Genomic DNA, 26,460 nt, shown 5'->3' with positions numbered 1-26,460 from the left:
ATTTTTATGTTTTTTTTTGCAGATTTGGTGCTGGAATTTGATCCTTTTTTAAGTGTATCTGGCAGAAGGGAAGAAACAAAGTCCTATTGTGTGATAACTATAGGTAACGGAAGAAACTTCAGTTCATAGACCTATTGGTAAGCATGACAACTAGAAATGACACAAAGTGCTTTTAAAGATTGCAGAAACAGAAGGCTGGCTGGGAAAAAAAACATACAGTACATTTGATACTAATGTTGGTAAGCGCTAATAAATGCTTGCCTGCATACAAGTTGCTTGATGTAACCTTTCTGTGTGAGTAAGCATCTCAAGCCATTGATTTGTGGTAACCCCATGGATGGAGTCTTCAGACGACTGTTAGCAGCATGTGCACTCGCAGAAGGGTAATAAAGAGTTTGTCCAGTAGTGTTAAGGCTGCTTTACATGTGTCAATTTCTCATGCGATCGCACCCGCCCCCATCGTTTGTGCGGCACGGGCAATTTCTTGCCTGTGTCCCTCAAAGTCGTAAACCCCCGTCACACGTACTTACGTTACCAAACGACTTTACCGTGGGTGGCGAACATCCTCTTCCTGAGGGGGGAGGGACGTTTGGCGTCACAGCGATGTCACACAGCGACCGGCAAATAGAAGCGGAGTGGCGGAGATGAGCGGCACGTAAACATCCCGCCCACCTCCTTCCTTCCACATTGCCGGGCGGCTGCAGGTAAGCTGCAGTTCATCGTTCCCGGGGTGTCACACGTAGCGATGTGTGCTGCCTCGGGAACAATGAACAACCGGCGAGCAGAAGAACGTTCGATTTTTAGGAAATGAGCGACATGTCAATGAGCAACGATAAGGTGAGTATTTTTGCTCGATCACAGACGCTCGTAGCTGTCACATGCTACGATATGTCAAACGATGCCGGATGTGCGTCACTGTTGACGTGACCCCGACGACATATCGTTAGATATATCGTAGCATGTAATGTGCCCTTTAGTCTTACATGCAGAATGGCTGATGAGAAAGGAGTTGCTTAAGGTGAAAAAGTAATGTGACATAGGTGGGACATAGTACGATAGCCACAGTGCACACACATACAGAGTGTACCTATTTGCGGTGGACTTTGCTATAGCGTTCAGTCCTTGTGTCCCGTATCAGCAGGCAAAAAAATTGCTGATGGCGGCGATGAGCGTGGGTTTAGGGAAACCTGATGAAGAAAGCTTGCGTGCTTTTGAAACACATTGGATGTTTTTTGTACTTGCAGTCATCCTTAGTTTGAGTCTGTGACGTCACTCACTCCCAGCATTGTGGCAAAGGTTCCAGGTTAGCCATCGGCCGTGGCTTCCCTAAATCCACGCTCATTGGGCAATTGAGAGACTGTTAAATAGGAAAAGCAGAGAAAATTGTGTCTTGCTACACAGTTTAATAATTAACCATTTATGTGATGTATGTATACAGTATAGGCCACAAAGTAACATTTGAGAATCTAAATGTGGAATATTTATGCATAAAGAAATAGTATTATGAATGACTTCCTGCCACTTAGCAATGATTGAGGTCTGTGAAAGGTTTATGTGAGAGTATATCATGGTTTCTAACGTGTTCTGCTGCCAACCTCTTACAAAATGACACGTTTTACTGAATCATTATATCCCAATAAAAATGACAGCATTCACATTTTTTGAGTTCCACACCAGTAATGTTTATATGGTGTTGCACCTAGTAGACATGGTTACAAGAAAATGGTAGCAACGAAGACTTCCGCATTGTTTATTTTTTATTGGAACACTGTATGACTAAGCAAAGTAAACAGATCTCAAAAAAAGGAGTAGACATTGACCTAATTTTTTCTCGCTAAATTGTAGGCTGAAAGCGGACTTATAACCAATTGAAAGTTAATTATTGATGTGGTCAAATATCTGCTTAATACTGTAATGGTTTATACATACAGTACCATTTAAAAATGTTAAACAACAAGGGGAAAAATGTACTGGTACATGGTAATACTAAACCTATATTGGGAATTTTTAAAGGTATATTGCTTGATTCTGTAGTAACAAAATGCCAGGAATAAAAATAAACCACTTTTTTTTTTTACATAGGGCAGTATTAAAAGGGTGGTTCACCCATATTTTTTATTGTCTAGTTCGATATTATATTGAGAAACAATGTTTCTCTGAAATACCTTGTGTTGGCAATAGTGCCTGTGAGAGGCGCTATTTCAGCCCGCTGTTCCCCGCTCCAGTGACGTCACGTCAAGTGCCGCACACGTCACATCCGTGCAGCTGGCTGCATTCTTCCAGACTCACTGAGCTGTGAGTGGTGTTTCACCGCTTGTCACAGCTCATCTGCTCCCTGCTCCCTCCTCCCTCACAGCACAGCGCGTAGTGTCTCCTGCTTGCAGCATTCTGCAAAAATATGGGTGAACCACCTCTTTAAGTATAATAATACAAAAGCAAAAGGTATTTAAAGGTTTGTAGGCCGAGAGTTCAGAAATAGCAGTCCAGGAATATAAAGATATCAATAGGAAATGTAAAAAAATGAAGCTAGTAAAGTTAGCTACAGAGAAACAAATCATTAATGACATTTAACTAACCCGACCCCCCAAAATTATAAATATATTAATGTTTAAAAGATCCAGAAAAAGATAATTGGTCCACTAAAAAATTATTATGCTAATATAATTGTAGGGGATAAAGAAAAGGTGGAGATATTAAACATGTAGACCCCGACTTGTCAAAGTAATTTGCCAGAATTCTGGCTTAAATTGCTGTGAAAACTCGCAAACACTTTGTGACTCTTGCCATTTTCACACCCGATTTTCCCAGTTCACTAATATGAGTACAGCTGAGTAAGGACGGGAATGTGACAGGAGCGTTTTCTAACATGTCCTGCCATCACACCGGTCTTGATGAATTGGGGCTTTACTTTTCCTCCATTTTCACCAATATATTGCTTGTGTCAGGTATTATTCAAAACGGTAGTAATCAAGCTTCACCACCCAATACGGTATAACTAAATTAACTTGACGTAAGGCTATGTCTGTTCAAATTAAATGTTGACAAATTCCCGAGGTGAGTCGGTATTGATACTTGGATATTGAGGGAGTTGTGCTCAGTAATTGACAGACCACTATATTTCATCTTCTTAGACTCTCTTGTAACAGTGTTGGCACCTCAGGATTGGAGGATGCCTGACGTGGTACCAATATTTCAAAAGGGTGAGTAAGTGGATTCAGGTAACTACCATCTGGTAAGATTGATATCAGTGGTGTGCAACATTTTGAGGATGTTATTATAAGAGAGGGCTTGCAGAAATATATTATAGAGACGAATATAATAATTGACAACCATGAAAGGTAAGTTATACGAGCTATATCTGGAATTTGTAAAGGCATTTAATAATGTGTCAGGATTGTACTGAAGCTTCAGAAGCAGACACATGGGTAAAGAAATGGTTAGGGAACAGGAAACAAGGGCCCCAATTTATTAGGACTGGTGTTTCATGCTCCACTCTTAAAGAGAACCCGTCAGCAGAATTTAGCAATGCAAAGTATACACTGCCTGACAGAAGTTCTGTCGCTTATCCATGTTATGTAAATAAAAGCTTATAACCTGACTTTAAATTCATCCATTAGTTTTATAAATTACTCTTTTGAAAGCTGAAACCCTCTCAAATTTGGTTTAGGTTATGAAAATAAAGTTGCTGCAAAGCTGAAATATTGATCATTTAATGAACACAGAAAGGGCAGATTTTGGCAAGACAAAAGTTTTGTCGCCTTGTCATATAATGCACGCAAACCTAGCTTACATCCTCACCTGTGCTCACTAAATGTTCAGTTAGGGTAAGTTCACACAGTGCGTTTTTCGCGGCGTTTTTCGGGTGCGTTTTTGCTCAGAAAACTGCATGACTTTACTTCCCCAGCAAAGTCTATGAGTTTTCATTTTTGCTGTCTGCACACAGCGGGTTTTTTTAGCTGCGTTTTTGTGGTGCCCACAAAAATGCAGCATGTCAATTGTTTTTGCGTTTTTCACTGCGTTTTCCACCCATTGAATTCAATGAGATGTTCAAAAATGCAATGAAAACTGCAAATTGCAAATATAGCTGCGTTTTAGTGCGTTTTTATGACTAAAAACGCAGCTATAAATGCAAGGGGTGGGTAGAAAAGTGACATGTACAGGAACAGGATTCCTTCTGTCAGTAAACACAGAAGCATGAATCCTCCCGGTACTGCCACCGCTGCTTCCATTTCCCGCCCGGTGCCATGTCTGCTCCTGTGCGGGAGGTGGAATAGGATGCTAAATCAAAAGTGAACAGTAGAAAAATGTCATACTCACCTGTCTGCAGACTCCCGGTGCCATGTCCGCTCCCAGCTCCTCTTCCCGGTACCGCCACCCCCGCTCTGGCTTTGTGCTGGCTCCCAGGCACGTACGATAGCTGCAGGACCTGGCGGTGAGGACCTGGTGGTGATCACCTGATGCGGTCACCTGACACATCAGCTGATCGTAAGTCTCGCGGTGACGCCGGCATTTTACCGCCCGGCCGGCTATCAGCTGATGCGTCAGGAGGCTTCATCAGCTGATTACCGGCAGCTCCTGCAGTGGTCGGACAGGAGTCAGCACGGACGTGTGTAGTTTTTTTTTTGTTTTTATTTTTGTTGCACTTATGCATCAGCCTAGACTGTACAGCGAGCGAGCACCGAGTGACTGATTCCCCGGCGCTTGCAGTCAGTTCATGACAACTGCAGACAGGCCGGGGTGATCTCCGGAGTTCAGGTGAGAGCACCGGAGATTGGCCCGGGATGTCTGCAGCTGTCATGAACTGAATCACAAGTGTCAAGGAATCAGTCACTTGGCGCTCGCTCGCTGTACAGTCTCGGCTGCAGTCTGGAGCTCAGGTGAGAACTCCAGAGTGCAGTGCAGGTACCTGAATCCAGGCCTGGCATTACTGGAGATTCCTCCAGTAGCCAGTCCAACGCTGCACAGAAGTGTGTGTTGGTTTTTTTTGTATTTTTTTGCACTGATGCATGGGCTGATTGTATAAAAGCCGTTTATACAATCAGCTGCTGTGTAATGTGATTCAGGCCCTTGAACCTGACACATCATGTGATCGCTTTGCCTTCCAGCAAACTGATCAAATTATATTAGATCCGGATTGAACGGCGTGGGACCCTTGACCCAGGATTACTGCGGAGGGGGGTTCTTTATTTCAATAAAGATGGAGTCACTAATTGTGTTGTGTTTTATTTCTAATAAAATATTTTTCTGTGTGTTGGGGTTTTTTTTTATCTTTACTAGAAATTAATGGTGGCCATGTCTAATATTGGCGTGATACTATGATTTTCGGGCTTAGGGCCAGTTGCTAATATACAGCTAGCTCTAACCCCATTATTACCCAGCGAGCCACCTGGCATCAGGGCAGCTGGAAGAGTTGGATACAGCGCCAGAAGATGGTGCTTCTATGAAAGCGCCACTTTCTGGTGGTGGCTGCGGACTGCAATTCGCAGCGGGGTGCCCAGAAAGCTTGGGCACCCTGCATTGCGGATTCCAATGCCCAGCTGCCTAGTTGTACCTGGCTGGACATTTTTTTAATTATTTCATGAAATTCTGCTCTCCTGCATACACTATTGGAGAATGAAGAACATATTGAAGAAGGAAATGACATCAGACCTTTTTTCTTTTTTTTTTTTTTCAACAATCTTTAATGGCAATGTTTACTGATAAAAAACGCATAAAAACGCAGTGAGCAAAAACGCAGCAAAACGCAGCAAAAATCAGTGACTTTTCATAGACACACAGGAGGCAGCGGAGTAGCAGAAGTAGGCCTTACCCATAGTCCTGCCCTGATAAAAAGCTATCATTACAAGAAAACTACAGAGGCTGATTAAGCAAGAACCAGGGATCAGATTCCTTCACCAAAGGTATCAATTTAATCAGTATAGCACAGCCATTACGGCCATGCCTTTCCTTTAAATTGCTAAATCCTGCTGACAGGTTCTCTTAAATGAGTTGCATGCAAAAATAAGAAGCAACCAATTCATTAAGAGGCTCACACCACTTGATGAACCCAGCGCACCTTATCAGTGGCATGCGCCAATAACTTTGGGTGCGTGGAGTAACATTTCTGACATACACCACAACTTTAAATGAATTTGCCATGCTCCCATGAGAATCAAATTGTAAAGACTGATACAAGAACCAAAGATGGATTCAGCACACTGAAAAAAGTAACAATTTTTCACATATCAGAAAAGTCGAGGTTATGTTCGATAACGGTTCGATCACCAAAAGCGTAACTGGCTTTTCATAGTAATACTGTCATTCAATGTTAATACAGTGGAACCTTGGTTAACGAGAACAATCCGTTCTGGGAGTGTGCTTGTTAACCAAGTTACTCATGCAGCAAAGCAAGATTTCCCATAGGAAATCATTGCAATGCAGACAAATCGTTCCACAACTTTTTAAATGTCCCATCCTGGTCCCCTATTGTGCCATTCCACACATGCACAAACACACACAAACACATACAAACACACACAAACACACACAAACATACACAAAAATACACAAACATACACGCACACACATATTACCTTCTGTTCCATCGCCAGCCTCCTGGGACTTGCAGTTTGCCGGTACAAGATGTGCATTGGGTAATTATCATGACTGATGCCAGAACTTCCGCTGCCAGGGCGCTGATGTCAAAGGCAGGAGCTGCTTGCCTCTGATTGGCCAGCGCGCTGCCTTTGAGTAGCGTCTGACAGAGGAAGTTCCTCCCTCATCACGATGGTTATCCGATACACGTAGTTTGCCACTACAGGATGTGTATCGGGCAACCATCGCGACAAGGGAGGAACTTTCTCTGTCAGACGCTACTCAAAGGCAGCGCGCTGGCCAATTAGAGGCAAGCGGCTCCTGCTTTTGACGTCAGCGCTCTGTCAGTGGAAGTTCCGACATCGGTGGCGATGGTTACCGATACACATCTTGTACCGGCAAACTGTAAGTCCCAGGAGGCTGGCGATGGTACGGAAGGTAATGTGAGCATAATATGTGTGTGTGCGTTCGTGTTTGTGCATGTTTGTGTTTGCCTGCCATTGTTTTCAATGGTGTTCGAAGATGTTCAAAAGTGTTTTACGAACGTTCGAAGAACACACCCCAAGTTCGACGAACCAAACTGAACTCGAACACTAGCGTGGTGGCTCATCTCTACTGCTAAATAGCTGCACAAACTAACTAGCTATCTCTTCATATACCCATTATCTCTATCTATCTATCTATCTAGCTATCTAGCTATCTATCTAGTATGTATCTTTCATTTTTCTGGCTTTGCACATCTTTTACACGTAAAAAAACCCATTCAATTCAGTATCATGTGTTTTTTTCCAGTACCAGTCACACAGATGTCACATGGACATGTCACAAAGACATACAGATGGCACATGGATGACACACATGGAAACACGGATGGTCATACGGATGTCCAAACTGGACCAAGCAAAATGGGCTTTTTTCCTCGGATGTGTGAAGGAGGCCTTAAGGGCGCTTTACACGCTGTGACATTGCTAGCGATAGCTAGCAATGTTGTGCGCGATAGCACCCGCCCCCGTCGTTCGTGCAACATGTGGTGATCGCTGCCATAGCGAACATTATTGCTAGCCCTAACCCCATTATTACCCAGAGAGACACCCGGCATCAGGTCAGCTGGAAGAGTTCGATACAGCGCCAGAAGATGGCACTTCTATGAAAGCGTCATTTTCTGGGGTGGCTGCGGACTGCAATTCGCAGCGGGGGTGCCCAGAAAGCTTGGGCACCCTGCATTGCGGATTCCAATCCCCAGCTGCCTAGTTGTACCTGACTAGACACAAAAATTGGGCAAAGCCCACGTCATTTTTTTAAATTATTTCATAAAATTCATGATAAATTAAAAAAAAAGGGCTTCCCTATATTTTTGGTTCCCAGCCGGGTACAAATAGGCAGCTGGGGGTTGGGGGCAGCCCATACCTGCCTGCTGTACCCGGCTAGCATACAAAAATATGGCAAAGCCCACGTCATTTTTTTGGGGGGGCAAAGAAATCCTGCATACAGTCCTGGAAGGAGGATGCTGAGCCTTGTAGTTTGGCAGCTGCTGTCTGCTCTCCTGCATACACTATTGGATGGAGGAAGCTGAGCCTTGTAGTTCTGCAGCTGCTGTCTGCTCTCCTCCATCCACTAGGGGATGGAGTATGCTGATCCTTGTAGGTCTGCTCCCCCTGACTCTCCCTCCAGCATACAGTCCTGGATGGAGCATGCTGAGCCTTTTAGTTCTGCAGCTGTCTGCTCTCCTGCATACACTAGTGGAGAATGAAGAACATATTGAAGAAGGAAATGACATCAGACCTTTTTTCTTTTTTTTTTTTTTTCAACAATCTTTAATGGCAATGTTCACTGATAAAAAACGCATAAACATGCAGTGAGCAAAAACGCAGTAAAACGCAGCAAAAACGCACCAAACCGTGGTAAAAACACATGCGTTTTTGCTGCATTTTTTTGCCGCGGGTGCGTTTTTGTGCTTTTTTTGTAGCAAAAAACGCATAACAACGCAGTGTCAAAAAAACGCAGTGTGTGAACTTAGCCTTAATTAGTGAGGGTGTATAAAAAGAAACCCAGCACCCCAGACCTTCATTTGAACTGCAACTTGACCATGCCAAAAATACACCCTGCGACCAAAGCCTTGATTATCAAGTGACTGTAGACCAGATCCACTGCAGAGGTGTCTCAGTGGCAAGTACAAAGAATTAAACAATTATTTGAAGAGACTGGAGATGTTTTTGACAAGCCCAGGTCCAGCAGACCCCACAAGACACCTGCTCAGGAGGAACGTTTGTTGGTTAGAAAATCCAAAGCCAGCCCCTCTTCCACTGCAGCAGAGTTCCAAAAGGCTTGGTCACCTCAAGTCCCTGTGTCACCTAGAACAGTTTATATGATTCTGTCTTGAAATGGCTTCCATGGTGGAATCAGCACTACCCAAAAGGCAATAAAAAAAGTGTGACATTTGCCAAGCTCCACAGCATGCTAAACAGATGGACGCTGGAAAAGTGGCAGAAGGTGGATTTCTTTGATGAATCTTCAATTGAATTACACCAAAGCCACCACAAATACTGCAGGAGACCTACTTGAGCCCGTATGGTTCCAAAATACACCCAGAAAACAGTTAAGTTTGGTGGTGAAAAGATCATGGTCTTTGGTTACATTCAGTATGGGGGTGTGCGAAACATTTGCAAGGTGGAAGGCAATATCAATAGTCTAAAATATCAAGAAGTATTAGCTATCTCTTACATTCCCAATGATAAAAGGGGTCACAAATTGCAGCAGGATGGTGCTCCATCTCATACATCCATCTCAACAACAAAGTTCCTTCTGGCAAAGAAGATCAAGGTGCTCAAGGACTGGCCAGCCCAGTTACCAGACATGAACATCATTGAGCATGTTTGGGGTAGGCTGAAAGAGGAAGCTTGGAGGACAAAACCAAAGAATATAGATGAACTCTGGGAGGCATATAATGCTGTATTCTTTGCTATTCCTGATGACTTCATTAATAAATTGTATGAATAATTGTTGAAACGCATGGATGCAGTCCTTCAAGCTCATGGAAGTCACACAAAATATTAAATATGGCTCTAATAGCACCACAACTTCATTCACCAATGTTATGCAACATATCTTTGTATTTGAAGTTAATTATTTGTTTGAATTTCACATTACTTTCTGTGGGCGACAAAACATTTGTCTTGCCAAAATCTGACCTTTCTGTGCTCATTAAATGATCAATATTTCAGCTTTGCAGCAACTTTATTTTCATAACCTAAACCAAATTTGGGAGGGTTTCAGCTTTCAAAAGAGTAATTTATACAACTAATGGATGAATTTAAAGTCAGGTGATAAGATTTTATTTACATAACATGGATAAGCGACAGAACTTCTGTCAGGGAGTGTACAAAGTAAAGGCATAGCCGTAAAGCATCTGATTAAACTGATACCTTTGGTGAAAGGTGTATATGCCACCTCAGGCACCATTTTATTGAAGACTTAATGACCGGCCGTGGTATAACACTGTGCATGCATCTTCCACCCCTATGACGGTGCTGCTGTGAAACTTCAAAATGGAGGCAAATCACTGAACAATCAGTGACTTTTCATAGACACACAGGAGGCAGCGGAGGAGCAGAAGTAGGCCTTACCCATAGTCCTGCCCTGATAAAAAGCTATCATTACAAGAAAACTACAGAGGCTGATTAAGCAAGAAGCCAGGGATAAGATTCCTTCACCAAAGGTATCAATTTAATCAGTATAGCACAGCCATTACGGCCATGCCTTTCATTTAAATTGCTAAATCCTGCTGACAGGTTCTCTTAAATGAGTTGCATGCAGAAATAAGAAGCACCCAATTAATTAAGAGGCTCACACCACTTGATGAACCCAGCGCACTTTATCAGTGGCATGTGCCAATAACTTTGGGTGCATGGAGTAACATTTCTGACATACACCACAACTTTAAATTAATTTGCCATGCTCCCATGAGACTCAAATTGTAAAGACTGATACGAGAACCAAAGATGGATCCAGCACACTGAAAAAAGTAACAATTTTTCACATATCAGAAATATTAACTCTGATAAATAGAGATGAGTGGTGTTCGAATCGAACTGTTCGCCAATCTCAAATTCGACCTGTTTTAGGTGATGTTCGAGTCGTTCGACGAACGCGAACAATTAGCTTCAAGTTCGACAGTTCGAGGTTATGTTCGATAACGGTTCGATCACCAAAAGCGTAACTGGATTTTCACAGTAATACTGTCATTCAATGTTAATACAGTGGAACCTTGGTTAACGAGAACAATCCGTTCTGGGAGTGTGCTTGTTAACCAAGTTACTCATTTAGCAAAGCAAGATTTCCCATAGGAAATCATTGCAATGCAGACAATTTGTTCCACAACTTGTTAAATGTCCCATCCTAGTCCCCTATTGTGCCATTCCACACATGCACAAACACACACAAACACGTACAAACACACAAAAACACACACAAACATACACGCACACGCCGCCCTCCTGGGACTTGCAGTTCACCGGTACAAGATGTGCATTGGGTAATCATCGCGACTGATGCCGGAACTTCTGCTACCAGAGCGCTGACGTCAAAGGCAGGAGCTGCTTGCCTCTGAATGGTCAGCGCTCTGTCAGTGGAAGTTCCGGCATCGGTCGCGATGGTTACCGATACACATCTTGTACCGGCAAATTGTAAGTCCTAGGAGGCCGGCGATGGTACGGAAGGTAAGGTGAGCATAATATGTGTGTGTGCGTTCATGTTTGTGAATGTTTCTGTTTGCCTGCCATTGTCTTCAATGGTGTTCGAAAGTGTTCTACGAACGTTCGACGAACACACCCCAAGTTCGACGAACCAAACCGAACTCGAACACTAGGGTGGTGGCTCATCTCTACTGCTAACTAGCTGCACAAACTAACTAGCTATCTCTTCATATAACAATTATCTCTATCTTTCTATCTATGTAGCTATCTAGCTATCTATCTATCTAGCATGTATCTTTCATTTTTCTGGCTTTGCACATCTTTTACACGTAAAAAAAACCCATTCAATTCAGTATCATGTGTTTTTTTCCAGTACCAGGCACACAGATGTCCCATGGACATGTCACAAGGACATACAGATAGCACATGGATGACACACATGGAAACACGGATGGTCATACGGATGTCCAAACTGGACCATGCAAAATGGGCTTTTTTCCTCAAATGTGTGAAGGAGGCCTTAAGGGTGCTTTACACACTGCAACATCGCTAGCTATCGCTAGCGATGTTGTGCGCGATAGCACCAGCCCCCGTTGTCCGTGCGACATGTGGTGATCGCTGCCGTAGCGAACATTATCGCTACTGAAGCGTCACACGCACATACCTTGTCAGCGACGTCGATGTGACTGCCGAACAATCCCTCCCTCAAGGGGGAGGTGCGTTCGGCGTCATAGTGACGTCACTGCGGCATCACTAAGCGGCCAGCCAATATCAGAGGAGGGGCGGAGATGAGCGGCCGGAACATGCCGCCCACCTCCTTCCTTCCTTCCTCATTGCCGGTGGACGCAGGTAAGGAGATGTTCGTAGTTCCTGCGGTGTCATGATGTGTGATGTGTGATGCCGCAGGAATGATGAACAACATCGTACCTGCAGCAGCAGCGATATTAAGGAAAGGAGCGATGTGTCAACGATCACCGTTTTTGAACGATTTTGCGATCGTTCATCGTCGCTCCTTGGTGTCACACACTGCGATGTCGCTACCGGTGCCAGATGTGCGTCACTAACGACGTGGCCCAGACAATATATCGTTAGCGATGTCGCAGCGTGTAAAGCACCCTTAAGGCTGTTATACCTTTATATACAAAACACTATAAAAAAAAGCCCTTGTTTTGTTCATTGTATGCAATGTGGCAAGCATGGTCCAGAGGATAAACTTTCTTTGCCCTTTTTTCCTTCAGTGTCCTACTTTTTTTTATTTTACTTTTTACTAGATGAGAGTCTGGTCACTGTGCGTTCTGCAGTGTCGACCTGTCACCGCCTGTGGCTTTGGTCTAAATTTTTATATAGTGCACCAACGCTACTTTTCTACCCATTGAATTTAGTCACATATGAGTTCTTTGGTTTTTCTGGCACAAAAGGGTCCATAACCTTTATTAAACAACAATTATGATCTTTGAGTTTTTAGTTGTCCTCGAAGCATTTTCGTTTTAAGTTTGATTTATAAATGTAGCAGTTTTGCTCAAAGTGTTCAGAACACCTTCTGAATTAGTTATTTTCTTTCCTCAAGACTTCTTTTGGAAAGCACCTCAATACTGTATTATGAAATTGCTCATAGCTGCAGGAGACAGTTGTTTCCTAACATTTATGCTTAATGACTTCTTGAGGATCTGACTTCTACAAAGGAATCTAGGACTGCAACTATCGTGGTCGCAATCAATACCACTAAAATTGGGCTCAGAGGGTCGGTTCATCCGCTGATAACCAGACCTATTTTCAACAAGACATGGGTCCGAGCATGCACATCAAGTTGAAAACTATTGTGAGGCAGAGAACCACTAACTCTCTGCTCTGTAATAGCTATACAAGCCACCGAACTACAAGGGGCCAGCAGTAAATGTTGGGCCATTGCAGATAGTGCAATGACATTAGTGCATTGTGTCACCTGTTGCAGGCAATGGAGGAGGTAGAAGGAACTGCTCAGGGACTGGTGAGAACCTTGGTTGTTTTTTTTTTTTTATTTAACTACAAAGAAGACCACTACTGAGGACATTACAAGTATATGAGGGCTGAATTGGGTGCCATTATAATTATATGGATGCATGAATTGCAAACATTCTTAGAATCAGAATAAGGGACTTTATAAGTATGTTAGAGAAAAAATTGAAGACATTATAAGTAAGTTTATATGTACCTGAAACCTTACAAGTATATAAGGGCCTAAATGAGGAACATTATTAGTATATAAGGGCCAGATGTCACGGCCATCTTTCTTACTAGAAACTTGTGACAGAATCTGGTCCAGGCCTCTCTTTGCCATTTGAGACTCCTCACATTAAATATATTCTCTTTCCTTTGATGCTGAAAGGGCTAATGTTAGTTTTGCTTTCCAGCTGCTTCTGACTCCTGGCCTCACGTGTTTCCAGTTGATGATCACTCCCTTCCCTATATATGGTAAGATCTCCCAGTAGATGGCGCCAGTTATTTTGAATCCATTCTGAAGCTTGACCTCAAGGTGGAAGGCACTGCTGCGCCCTTGTTGCAGTGAAGCGGTCTAGGCTGCAGTTCTGATGTCTAAATGCAGCTGTGAAGCTGGGATTTATCCTCTGTTGTTTCCCCTGTCTGTTGTATTTTCCCTTCTTGTCATATTAGTGCAGTGTTTGGACTAATGATCCTTACCTGCCAACTCACTAGCCAGAGTTGTTGCAGGGTTGCTCAGGGCTTCAGGTATCCTGCTTGGTGACAAGTGCAGAACCTTTATAGGGACTGGCCAGGAATGCAGGGTATAGCTGCAGGAGAGTGCAGGAGGTGTCCATCATCCCTCTCCCTAGCACTAGGGCCCACTGTTGTTAAAGTGTCCCCTGTGTAACCCTTGTTTATTGTTGGTAAACATCATGTTGTTGTGTGTCTTGTCCCACACTGGACTGTCCCCAAGTCCGTGCGTAAAACCAGAATGTAGGAAATTAAATGTATATAGAGGACAAAATTGGAAACATTATTACTGTATTGGTCACAGAATTGGCAGACATTATAAGTATAGAGGTGCCATCCAGATGGATATAAAAGAAAAAAACAAAAAAAGCAAAAAGTGCTCCTGTGTTAAAAAGTCTGACAATTGACAGTAATATAACCAAGATTTTGCACTCACCTAAGACAGTTGTGCTGGCAGGCACAACTCTGATACAGCGTGGATTTACAGTCGCCTTGTCCTTAAATCACCACTGTGTCATTTCAGGTTAGGTTCCCCGTTATCTGAAGCTCCAGAAGGTGAGCCCCCCTGCACTCACAGCACGCGCTGGGTTAATTCAGGACAGGGCTGCAGAATCATAGGAACGCTGGAGGTGAGGTGTCAAACTATATAGCTCTGATTTCTCCTAGGTTGTGCTGCCTCATCATCCGCTGACTCCCAGAGAAGGGCTGAGCATACAATGGAATAGATAAAAAAACAGGTATGTCTGGACGCTGCACAGAGTCAGGCTGATCAGGATGATAGTTTAACCTTTTAATTAGACTAATTGCACAATGGGTATCCGGGACCTAATGTCACCTTCATCAGGTGCTAATTAGACAGAGGTAGATCCACATTACACCAAAAAATATATGCAAGCCAAGTTATGTAATTCAATTAACAACATCTTTATTATTCATTAAAATACATAATATGCATAAATCGAATGGATCAACCCAAGTGATGGATGGAATAAATGAGGAAAGCCTGGCACCTGTAATCAATAATGCTGTACCTATGTATATTGGTAACAAAATATATTTTTTCCCAAATAACCAATTTAAGATTATATGCATCAAAAATCCCTATCTATAATAATAAGTATGTAATATATTCATATCTGTAGGGAGATTATATCTACATTACCCTCATGCATCTCAATATTACCGATGGTCCAAGTACGTAATGGTGCTGCAGCCTCCCACAAACACACTGACGCGCGTTTCGCAACTACCGTGCTTCGTCTTTTTTTCCCGTTTAATATGACTTCAGTATGCGTTTTTTCTGGGCTTTTTGATTAATTATTTATAATTTTTAATGAGTCTGTATTTTAATTGGTTTATGGGTTGGGTTGATGATTGTAAGTGTTTCCTTTTAGGGCCTCTGGAAAATTCATCCTGGCTTCCACATCAGTCTTTAAATTGGATTTTTGTAATTCTTTTTATAAAAAAATATTTTCATGATTGTAAAAATTTTTTTGATTCCTTGGTTGTAGTTTTACTGGATGTAGTATTATTATTGTAATTGTTAATTAGGATTAATTGTTGTGTCTATATGGGAGATAAATTATTATTAAGGATATTTATATGGAGATTACCTGGCACCTATAATTATGTAAAATAATTGATATTTATTACTATTATATATATTTTATATGTAGTATATTTATATTTATACACATAGTTCTATTTATCTTCTCTTTATATATATGAAGAGACTTACAATGCACTTTGTATTATTTATTTTTACTTTAATTATTTAATTAATCATGGTTATATATATGGATAAAATAATGGTAGTTTATTATTATTTTTTATTTTTCAGCATTATATTGTAAATAAGTACCCATTGATTGGATCCATCTATAAGAATGATCATAATATCATATACTAATACTAATATCATATACTAATCATATGTTATTTTTCAGAATTATGTATTATTTTTGTCTTTCACTTCAGTAGTCACTTCCTTTTACACGTGTGAGTAACGGTTGGTTTTTTTTTGTTTTTTTTTTGTATTTTTATCAATAAGTGGGTTTCCTGTGTTTATATTTTATTAAATAAATAAAAATAATAAATGTTTGTTATAATCGAGTATACAGTGTATATATAATTAAATGGTGCACACAACTATAAAATATAATAGTTTCTTCCTTTTTGCACTATTTCCGTCATCCACCAGAGATAGTTTTCGGATGGATGCTGGCGATATTTACACTTATTTACAGTTAGTCTTTATTTTATTTTTTTATTATTATTATTTTATGTATTTATATTAATTTTATTTTTATTTTTTATTCTTTATTTATTTATATTTATTTTTATTTATTTATTTATAATTTCTTTATATGGATAGTACATCATAGTAAATCATTAGTAGGATATATCATATAATATATTATATATTGTGGATTGATAATATCAGTAGGGGTGCTTGATAAAGTATTTTTTCCATCACGGACTCCCGATCATGTGTTTACAGAGAAGTTTATACTACTCCATGGAAATCAGGACCGTCATGTGACTCATTCCCGGAAGTGACGCTTCGGGTCCTCTCCGGATTACCATGCTTGTTTTGTTATGGAGACTAGGACAAATCATGTGACTAGCCCCGGACATTACGTTGCTTTCATTCTCCGATCTTGCGCACCGGCTCTGCATTAATGGTGGATGTTATACCTTTAAAGAGGCCTAAGGATTAACAACTGATCACTCCTGGACGAAGCATGGTAGTTGCGAAACGCATGTCAGTGTGTTTGTGGGAGGCCGTGGCACCATTACGTACTTGGACCATCGGTAATATTGCCATGCATGAAGGTAATGTAGATATAATCCCCTTACAGATATGAATATATTACATATTTCTTCTTATTATAGATAGGGATTTTTGATGCATATGGTCTTAGATTGGTTCTTTGGGAAAAAAATATATTTTATTACCAATATACATAGGTCCAGCATTATTGATTACAGGTGCCAGGCTTTCCTCATTTATTCCATCCGTCACTTGGGTTAATCTATTCGATTTATGCATTTTATGTATTTTAATGAATAATAAAGATGTTGTTAATTGAATTCCATAACTTGGCTTGCATATATTTTTTGGTGTAATTATAGAGATTTGTGCAATAGGGCCATCCATACTAATATTGTGGCCATAAACAGCAGTGAAGAAGCTGTGAACACTGGGCACTAATCAATCACTGACCGCTCCAAAAGTCAGGCTGTGGCGCTGTGTATCAGCGTCTCTAGAGGGGCCGCTTACTTAGGTATAACAGTGGCTAATGCTCAACAGGCGGTGCTCCTGCTAGAAAATAGTATAATCCACAGAAAAAAAAAACAAGAAAGCAGGGAACTCAATGAGCAACAGCCTAAAAATACCTTTATTGCAGCAACAGGTTACATCAAAAATCTGTTGAAGTGCTTGCTGAGCACGAAACGGCCGTCATCTGCTGTGCCGGACGTCTGTTTTTCCCTCCCCCCACGAATTTGATGTAACCTGTTGCTGCAATAAAGGTATTTTTAAGGCTATTGCTCATTGAGTGCCCTGCTTTCTTTGTTTTTTTTTCTGTATACTAATATTGTGGTTTTGGTGTTGTAGAGGTAGATCCACCTTAAAGGGAACCTGTCAACAGGTATGGGCTGCTTCCAGGGATGACGTCCCTTTTGTCACGTGATAGTATTTTGAACACGCCCCTATCACGTGACAAAAGGGACGTCATTCCTGGAAGCAGCCCATACAGTCTAGCATCTACCCTGAGCACAGTGTGACCGCTGGTGAGGTTTGCGCGCTCACGAGATTATGGGCGGGTACTTGCTGATAACAATCACAGCCCCGCCCATAATCACTTGCCTGCGCACACGTCACCAACGGTCACACTGCTCAGTCCCGTGAGACTGGCACTGGGCATTTGCGGGGATGGCTGGAGCAGTGGGCGGTGCATCAGCTATGGAAAGGAGCGATGAGGGGCGGCATACAGGACCAGGAGGCAGAATAACGGACGCCAGAAAGCCCGCCCCTGTGTCACATTTACAGTATCTGAATACAAAAAGGTACCACTTTATAAAGTCTTTATTTTGGTCTCACATGGGGCACAATAATAACAGGGACCTTTCTAGAATGCAGCCCAGGAGCTGCAGAGGGGGAATCTTTTAGGTTTTGGGCGAAATTTCTGCTGACAGGTTCCCTTTAACCCTGGTGTTCTGTTCCCATGTACTATATACTTGTATTGCTCCTGGGTCACTATGACCCGGTTTATTAAATCTTGATTTTAGATACTCTAACTCAATTATTTTTATACCTTTTGCTTACTAGACTGTATGGGAACATGTTTGGAAATAAAAAAAAAAGAAAAATGAAATCGAACTTTTTTTTTTTCTTTTTTTCAGAAAAAACTTAGTAATGAGCAAAACGAAAAATAGCAAACTACACATATGTGGTAAAAAAGAAAACAAACCAAAACAAGCAGATCAAACATTTTGTGAAAAAAATAAAGATACTTCAATTTGAACATATTCACATGGTAATATTACTTTATGTATTCTTGCATGAAGAACCATAAACATGGGCTCTGAATCTGAGTTTTCTACATTTTCTTCCACCTCACTAATGTTGTCCTCCTCTTCACTCACGTTTTCCACTGGAATGTCATCTAAATCAGAGGTATGGGTGAACTCTACTAATTCAGTTTCACGCCATCTATGTCTAAGCATCATTTTGGAATTATACAGTCAAAACTTGCACGGGGTAGACAACACTGGAATAAAAAAAATCCTCTTAAGTAAACAATAATAATAAAATCTGCGAAAAAAACCCAACCAGCTTCAAAAACAATAAGAGCGTCTATACTACATCAAAACATACCTAACATGCTAATCATTCAGTCAGAGCAGTGAGAATACTACACCACTTGTAAACACATTGAGTCTTTCAAATGTAAATGACCCCTTACTTCAAAAAAACAGGTGGAGCCAAGGAAAAAAAACAGCTCTTAGCTGAAATAGGTTTGTCAGCTTTGCAGACAGTATGCACTGACCTATAGCTTACAGAATCACACAGTAATAACACTAAGTACATGTAAAAAAGTAAAAGTATACAATATACAATCTACCAACAGAATTGAATAAGAAAACATAAACATGCTAGATATCTGTAAAAAGCCAAGATACAGCCTGGAACAGAGGTGTATCCAGAGCTGCTGTCCAAAGAAACTGAAAGGTCAAATGGCTAAGGGTGGTGTCACACATAGCGACGCAGCAGCAATCGCGACCAGCGATCTGACCTTATCAGGATCGCTGCTGCGTCATTACATGGTCGCTGGTGAACTGTCAAACAGGCAGATCTCACTAGCGACCAGTGACCAGCCCCCAGCCAGCAGCGACGCATGGAAGCGTAACTAAGGTAAATATCGGGTAACCAAGGAAAGCACTTCTCTTGGTTACCCGATATTTACCTTAGTTACTAGCGTCCGCCGCTCTCACGCTGCCAGTGCCGGCTCCCTCTTCCCTGCACTCCTAGCCAGAGTACACATCGGGTTAATTTCCCAATGTGTACTCCAGCTACTTGTGCAGGGAGCAGGGAGCCGGCACTGGCAGCATTAGAGCACACCGCTTAGCGCTGGCTCCCTGCACTCCTAGCCAGAGTACACATCGGGTTAATTACCCGATGTGTACTCCAGCTACGTATGCAGGGAGCAGGGAGCAGGCACTGGCAGCGTGAGAGCGGTGGACGCTAGTAACTAAGGTAAATATCGGGTAACCATGGAAAGGGCTTCTTGCTTACCCGATGTTTACTGTGGTTACAGCTTACCGCAGGCTGCCAGACGCCGGCTCCCTGCTCCCTGCTCGCTTCAGTTCGTCGCTCTCTCGCTCTCACACACAGCGATGTGTGCTTCACAGCAGGAGAGCAATGTCCAAAAAATGAAGCAGGACATTCAGCAACAACCGGCGACCTCACAGCAGGGGCCAGGTCATCGCTGGATGTCACACACAGCGACAGCGATGGGACGTCGCTGCTACGTCACAGAAAATGGTGACTTAGCAGCGACGTCGTTGTCATCGTCGCTATGTGTGACACCACCTTAAAGCTGGTGTCACACACAGCGACAACGACAACGACGTCGCTGCTACGTCACCATTTTCTGTGACGTTGCAGCGACGTCCCGTCGCTGTCGCTGTGTGTGACATCCAGCAACGACCTGGCCCCTGCTGTGAGGTCGCCGGTCGTTGCTGAATGTCCAGCTTCATTTTTTGGTCGTCACTCTCCCGCTGTGACACACACATCGCTGTGTGTGACAGCGAGAGAGCGACGAAATGAAGCGAGCAGGGAGCAGGAGCCAGCGTCTGGCAGCTGCGGTAAGCTGTAACCAGCGTAAACATCGGTAACCAAGGGAAGACCTTTCCCTGGTTACCCGATATTTACCTTCGTTACCAGCCTCCGCTCTTGCTGCCAGTGCCGGCTCCTGCTCTGTGCACATGTGGCTGCAGTACGCATCGGGTAATTAACCCGATGTATACTGTAGCAAGGAGAGCAAGGAGCCAGCGCTAAGCAGTGCGCGCGGCTCCCTGCTCTCTGCACTGTGACATGTAGCTGCAGCACACATCGGGTTAATTAACCTGATGTATACTGTAGCAAGGAGAGCAAGGAGCCAGCGCTAAGCAGTGCGCGCGGCTCCCTGCTCTCTGCACTGTGACATGTAGCTGCAGCACACATCGGGTTAATTAACCCGATGTGTACTGTACCTAGGAGAGCAAGGAGCCAGCGCTAAGCGCGGCTCCCTGCTCTCTGCACATGTAGCACAGCGACGTTATGATCGCTGCTTCTGCTGTGTTTGACAGCTAAGCAGCGATCATAACAGCGACTTACAAGGTCGCTGTTACGTCACCGAAAATGGTGACGTAACAGCGACGTCGTTGTCGCTGCCGCTTAGTGTGAACCCAGCTTAAGTGTGGTAGCATATGTGTACTGATAAAAGCAGAGAAGATAAGAAACCTTGTGAAAAAAGGAGATAAGCCAGGAAGACAGACTTAAGCTGGTGTCACACACAGCGACAACGACAACGACGTCGCTGCTACGTCACCATTTTCTGTGACGTTGCAGCGACGTCCCGTCGCTGTCGCTGTGTGTGACATCCAGCAATGACCTGGCCCCTGCTGTGAGGTCGCCGGTCGTTGCTGAATGTCCAGCTTCATATTTTGGTCGTCACTCTCCCGCTGTGACACACACATCGCTGTGTGTGACAGCGAGAGAGCGACGAAATGAAGCGAGCAAGAGTCGGCACTGGCAGCTGCGGTAAGCTGTAACCAGCGTAAACATCGGGTAACCAAGGGAAGACCTTTCCCTGGTTACCCGATACTTACCTTCGTTACCAGCCTCCGCTCTTGCTGCCAGTGCCGGTTCCTGCACTGTGACATGTAGCTGCAGCACACATCGGGTAATTAACCCGATGTATACTGTAGCAAGGAGAGCAAGGAGCCAGCGCTAAGCAGTGCGCGCGGCTCCCTGCTCTCTGCACTGTGACATGTAGCTGCAGTACGCATCGGGTAATTAACCCGATGTATACTGTAGCAAGGAGAGCAAGGAGCCAGCGCTAAGCAGTGCGCGCGGCTCCCTGCTCTCTGCACTGTGACATGTAGCTGCAGCACACATCGGGTTAATTAACCCGATGTGTACTGTACCTAGGAGAGCAAGGAGCCCCTGCTCTCTGCACATGTAGCACAGCGACGTTCTGATCGCTGCTTCTGCTGTGTTTGACAGCTAAGCAGCGATCATAAGAGCGACTTACAAGGTCGCTGTTACGTCACCGAAAATGGTGACGTAACAGTGACGTCGTTGTCGCTGTCGCTTAGTGTGAACCCAGCTTTACTTAGTAAAAAAAATCATTTAGAGGCCTTTAGAGCTCAGCTTTACAAAATAAGGCCCTCTTATACAGCGCGTTCTGCGCAGTCCATTCTGCGCAGACTATACACGTGTAGTTCACACCTAGTGATCTCTCTGGATGCGCTCTACATTTTAGTATAGACTGCGCACTAAAAATAATCAATAAAAAGCCATTTTTATGGTGCGCAGATCTTAATGCATACACCCAGCAGATCGTGTGTACGACCCCATTGAAATAATTTAGGAAATAAATAAATTGATATACAATAGTAGATGCAATAAATAGACCCAACTGAGGTTATACTGTAACTCCTTTATTTCACTGAAAATATGGCCTCACAGCTGTAAAAAATGATGCCGGGTCACTATGACCCGAACACGACAAGTGTACAAATCGGCGTGTAGCTAAAAGTAAACACAAAAAAAAAATACTCATAGATAGGGATAGGTCCCCCCAAATGAGGAAAAGTCAAGTAACCTCAAGTTTTAGAAACTTATAGAAAAATATCTACAGGGCCACAAAAAATTGTCTACGGGTCACTATGGCGGGAACAGAACAGCAGGATAGACAGTCATGATTAAAACAATTAAGATAACACAAACAATAAATCAATGACAATTACCCACCTAGGCAAAATGATCAAAGGTAATGAAACACTGAACAATTAATTACACAGAATAGGAGGACAATTCAATGTAAAAATTGTTACACAATAAAAAGACTATGTACAAATATATAAAATTAAAATTAACTGGGAAGAGTTAAGAATTTATATAAAATATACCATCATAGTTGAATAAAGAGGAAAACCGGGAATAATTTATATTAATAATACATTGTAAAACAGTTGAGTTTAAATTCATTAAAACCTCAAAATATAACCAGATACAATAAATAAATAAATATACTGATTAATATGGTCTTATTACAGGTGATAGCCCAATTTGAAATATTATGGATCCAATCCCGAACTCCCAAAAGTGAATTAAAAAATTATTACATTTGATAAATTGATAAATTTACATCAACCCAAACGTGAGGGAACTAATTTAGTATTCTTGAATATAATTACTCCAATGTCACCTCATATCCCCACCATTCAATTGATTTTTTCATAGTAATTTTTTCATAAAGGATAAAAAGAGAGTTATACCTTTTCAAAGTTACTAAAATTAACATTGGTAGTGAGTATGTTCAGTATTAATATTTAAACCTTCCAGGGTTAGTGTGGCCATTTTAAATATCCAATATGATTCTTTATTAATTAGCCTTTTATAGCTGTCCATTGTATTAATTTGAATTTATTCTAATATGGTGAGCCGTAACCCATCTGGATTTTAATAAAAAATATCCCCTATGGACACTGTCGGGGGATCTGCAAGAATTGTATGGCGGGAGCAGATTTCCTACTTGAATCAAAAGTACTCAGACAGAGGTTTCGGGAAAAAGGCTATCTGGGAGGTCTGATTTCGGACGCTTTTAATAAAATCAAGATAATGGATCAAAGGGACTGCCTATTGAAAATTAAGGATAATCGTAGAAAAGAATTGAGTGGGAATAATGAGAACAATAACTTGGAATTCAAACAGAGTTTTATTACTACCTTCAATAGTTCCTTTAGGGATGTACAAAGGCTAATTAAAAAATACTGGTACATATTAAGAAGTGATCCTATTTTAGCTGACCATTTATCAAAAGACCCAGGATTATTTTCAGACGCAACAGAAACCTTAAAAACCCGATAGCACCAAGCCGCATTTTGTCTGAATTAACATTTAATACAAACCCTACCCATGAACAGTATTTAAATAAGGGGATATATCGGTGTGGTAGCTATAAGTGTCTATGTTGTAAATCAATATAGCATGAAAGAACCAATTTCCAATCAATAACCACAGGTGAGATATTCCCCATTAAACAACATTTTGATTACTAATCCTCATTTGTGATTTATTTATTGGAATGCAGTTGTGGCATCCAATATATTGGTCGAACAGTACAAGCAATGCATAATAGACTGAACAAGCACCGACACAATATTAGACAGGGTCTTTTGGAGCACAGTGTATCAAAACATTATTTTTTGATACACCTAAAAAATCCAGATGGGTTACGGCTCACCATATTAGAACAAATTCCAATTAATACAACGGACCATTATAAAAGGCTAATTAAGGCCCTGTGCGCACTTGCCGGTTTTTGCCGCGGATTTCCTGCGGATTTGCTGCATGTTTCGCTGCAGAAATGTTCATAACATCTCTGCAGTGAATCACCAGCAAAACCTATGGAAAAAAAAAATGCTGTGCACACTATGTGGAATTTGACAGCTGCATGTTTTGCTGTGGGATTCCCGCAGCAAAAACAATTGCATGTCACTTCTTTTCCGCACGTCGCTGCGGGATTTCACTCCATTGACTGCAATGTAATCGTGAAATCCCGCAGGGAATAACGCAGGCAGCAAATTCTGTGTGGTTCATTGCGTATTCCTGCGTTATTCCCTCCGGTATTTCGCGCTTTACCTGCGGTAATGTATATCGCTACCTGCGGTTTGCAGTTAAGTGATGTCATTATGGCAGGAAGAGGAAGCAGAGCAGAGTAAACACACACATCACAGACACAGACAGACACATTACACTCACACAGAGACATAGAACACACACACATCACTCACACACAGACACATAGAATACACATAGAAAGCAAACGGACATATAGAAAAAAAACCACGTGTGCTCTGCCGTATTTTTAGCGTCCAGCCGAAGTAAGCACACATCGGCGGCCCAGTATTCTTAGGCTTGGGAGGGCGAGGGGCAGGGTTAATGTCCCCCGCCTCCCTCCTCCCTCTTGCAGCCGAGAATATCAGCCACAGCTGCCCCGGGACTGTTGCATCCATTATGCGACAGTACCGGAGTGTCCCCGGCTCTTCCTGCTGCCGTGATGCAGTGGCAGTCAGGGTAATATAAGGAGTTAATGGCGGTGGATCGCCGCCACTAAGTCCAGGCTTGATCATGGCAGCGTCTATGAGACAGCTGACATGATCAACCCGTAAGTAAAGTGAATAAGCACACACACCGAAAAATCCTTTATTTTAAATATTAACCCCCCCAACACACAGCTCCGGCATAATCCACAGCTCCAGCGTAATCCACGTCCTGCGACGCCTGCATCCAGCCGCGACTGACACAGAATTCAATGCAGCCGAGCAAAGAGCCAGCAGAGAGGTAATTACCGGTCATTTCCCACGGCCGGTAATGTGAACACACATTACCGCTCGAGAGAAATGCAGTGATCTGTCCTCTATCTATCCCTCTATCTCTCTCTATCTATCTATCTATCTATCTATTCTTCTATCTATTCTTCTATCTGTCTATTTATCTATCTATCTCAGAAGGAAATTACTTTTTTTTTTCTTTTTTTTTTTTTTCAATGTGCTTTATTGCATTGAATGCATTAAAGCACATGTACCAACCCGCAGGCGGCAAAACCGTGGCAATACCGCGAACAATACCGCGGTAAAACCACAGCAAACCGCATGCGGTTTTCGGGTGCGGTTTGCCGCGTTTTTTTACCGCGGGTGCGGTAATCTTTCAATGCCTGCGGAATTTTCTTGAGAAAATTCCATTTTCCAGTGCGCACAAAGCCTAATAGAGAATCATATTGGATAGTTAAAATGGCCACACTGACCCCGGAAGGTTTAAATATTAATATTGAACATACTCACTAACCACCAATGTTAATTTTAGTAACTTTGAAAAGGTATAACTCTCTTTTTATCCTTTATGTAAAAATTACTATGAAAAAATCAATTGAATGGTGGGGAGATGAAGTGACATTGGAGTAATTATATTCAAGAATACTAAATTAGTTCCCTCCCCCTAAGTTGATGTAAATTTATCAGTTTATCAAATTTAGTAATTTTTTAATTCACTTTTGGGAGTCCGGGGTTGGATCCATAATAATTCAACTTGGGCTATCCCCTGTAATAAGACCACATTAATCAGTGTATTTATTTGTTTATTTATTTATTAATTTTATCTGGTTATATTTTGAGGTTGTAATGAATTTAAAACTCAACTGTTTTACAATGTATTATTAATATAAATTATTCCCGGTTTTCCTCTTTATTTAGCTATGACGGGATATTTTATATAAATTCTTAACTCTTCCCAGTTCATTTTAATTTTATATATTTGTACATAGTCTTTTTATTGTGTAACAAATTTTACATTGAATTGTTCTCCTATTCTGTGTAATTAATTGTTTAGTGTTTCATTACCTTTGATCATTTTGCCTAGGTGGGTAATTGTCATTGATTTATTGTTTGTGTTATCTTAATTGTTTAAATCATGACTGTCTATTTAAGGTGGATCTACCACTGTCTAATTAGTACCTGATGAAGGGGACATTATGTCCCGGAAACCCATTGTGCAATTAGTGTAATTAAAAGGTTAAACTATCATCCTAATCAGCCTGACTCTGTGCAGCTCCCAGGCACCCCTGTTTTTTTATCTATTCCATTCCATCCAGATGGATGACATTATCATTACATGGGTGCAGAATTTGGGAAGAATATTAGTTTATGGGGACAC

Source organism: Anomaloglossus baeobatrachus, chromosome 1 (genome assembly GCF_048569485.1).
Source record: "Anomaloglossus baeobatrachus isolate aAnoBae1 chromosome 1, aAnoBae1.hap1, whole genome shotgun sequence".
Lineage (NCBI taxonomy): Eukaryota > Metazoa > Chordata > Amphibia > Anura > Aromobatidae > Anomaloglossus > Anomaloglossus baeobatrachus.
The sequence above is the reverse complement of the archived record's forward strand: the minus strand, read 5'-3'. Positions refer to the sequence as shown.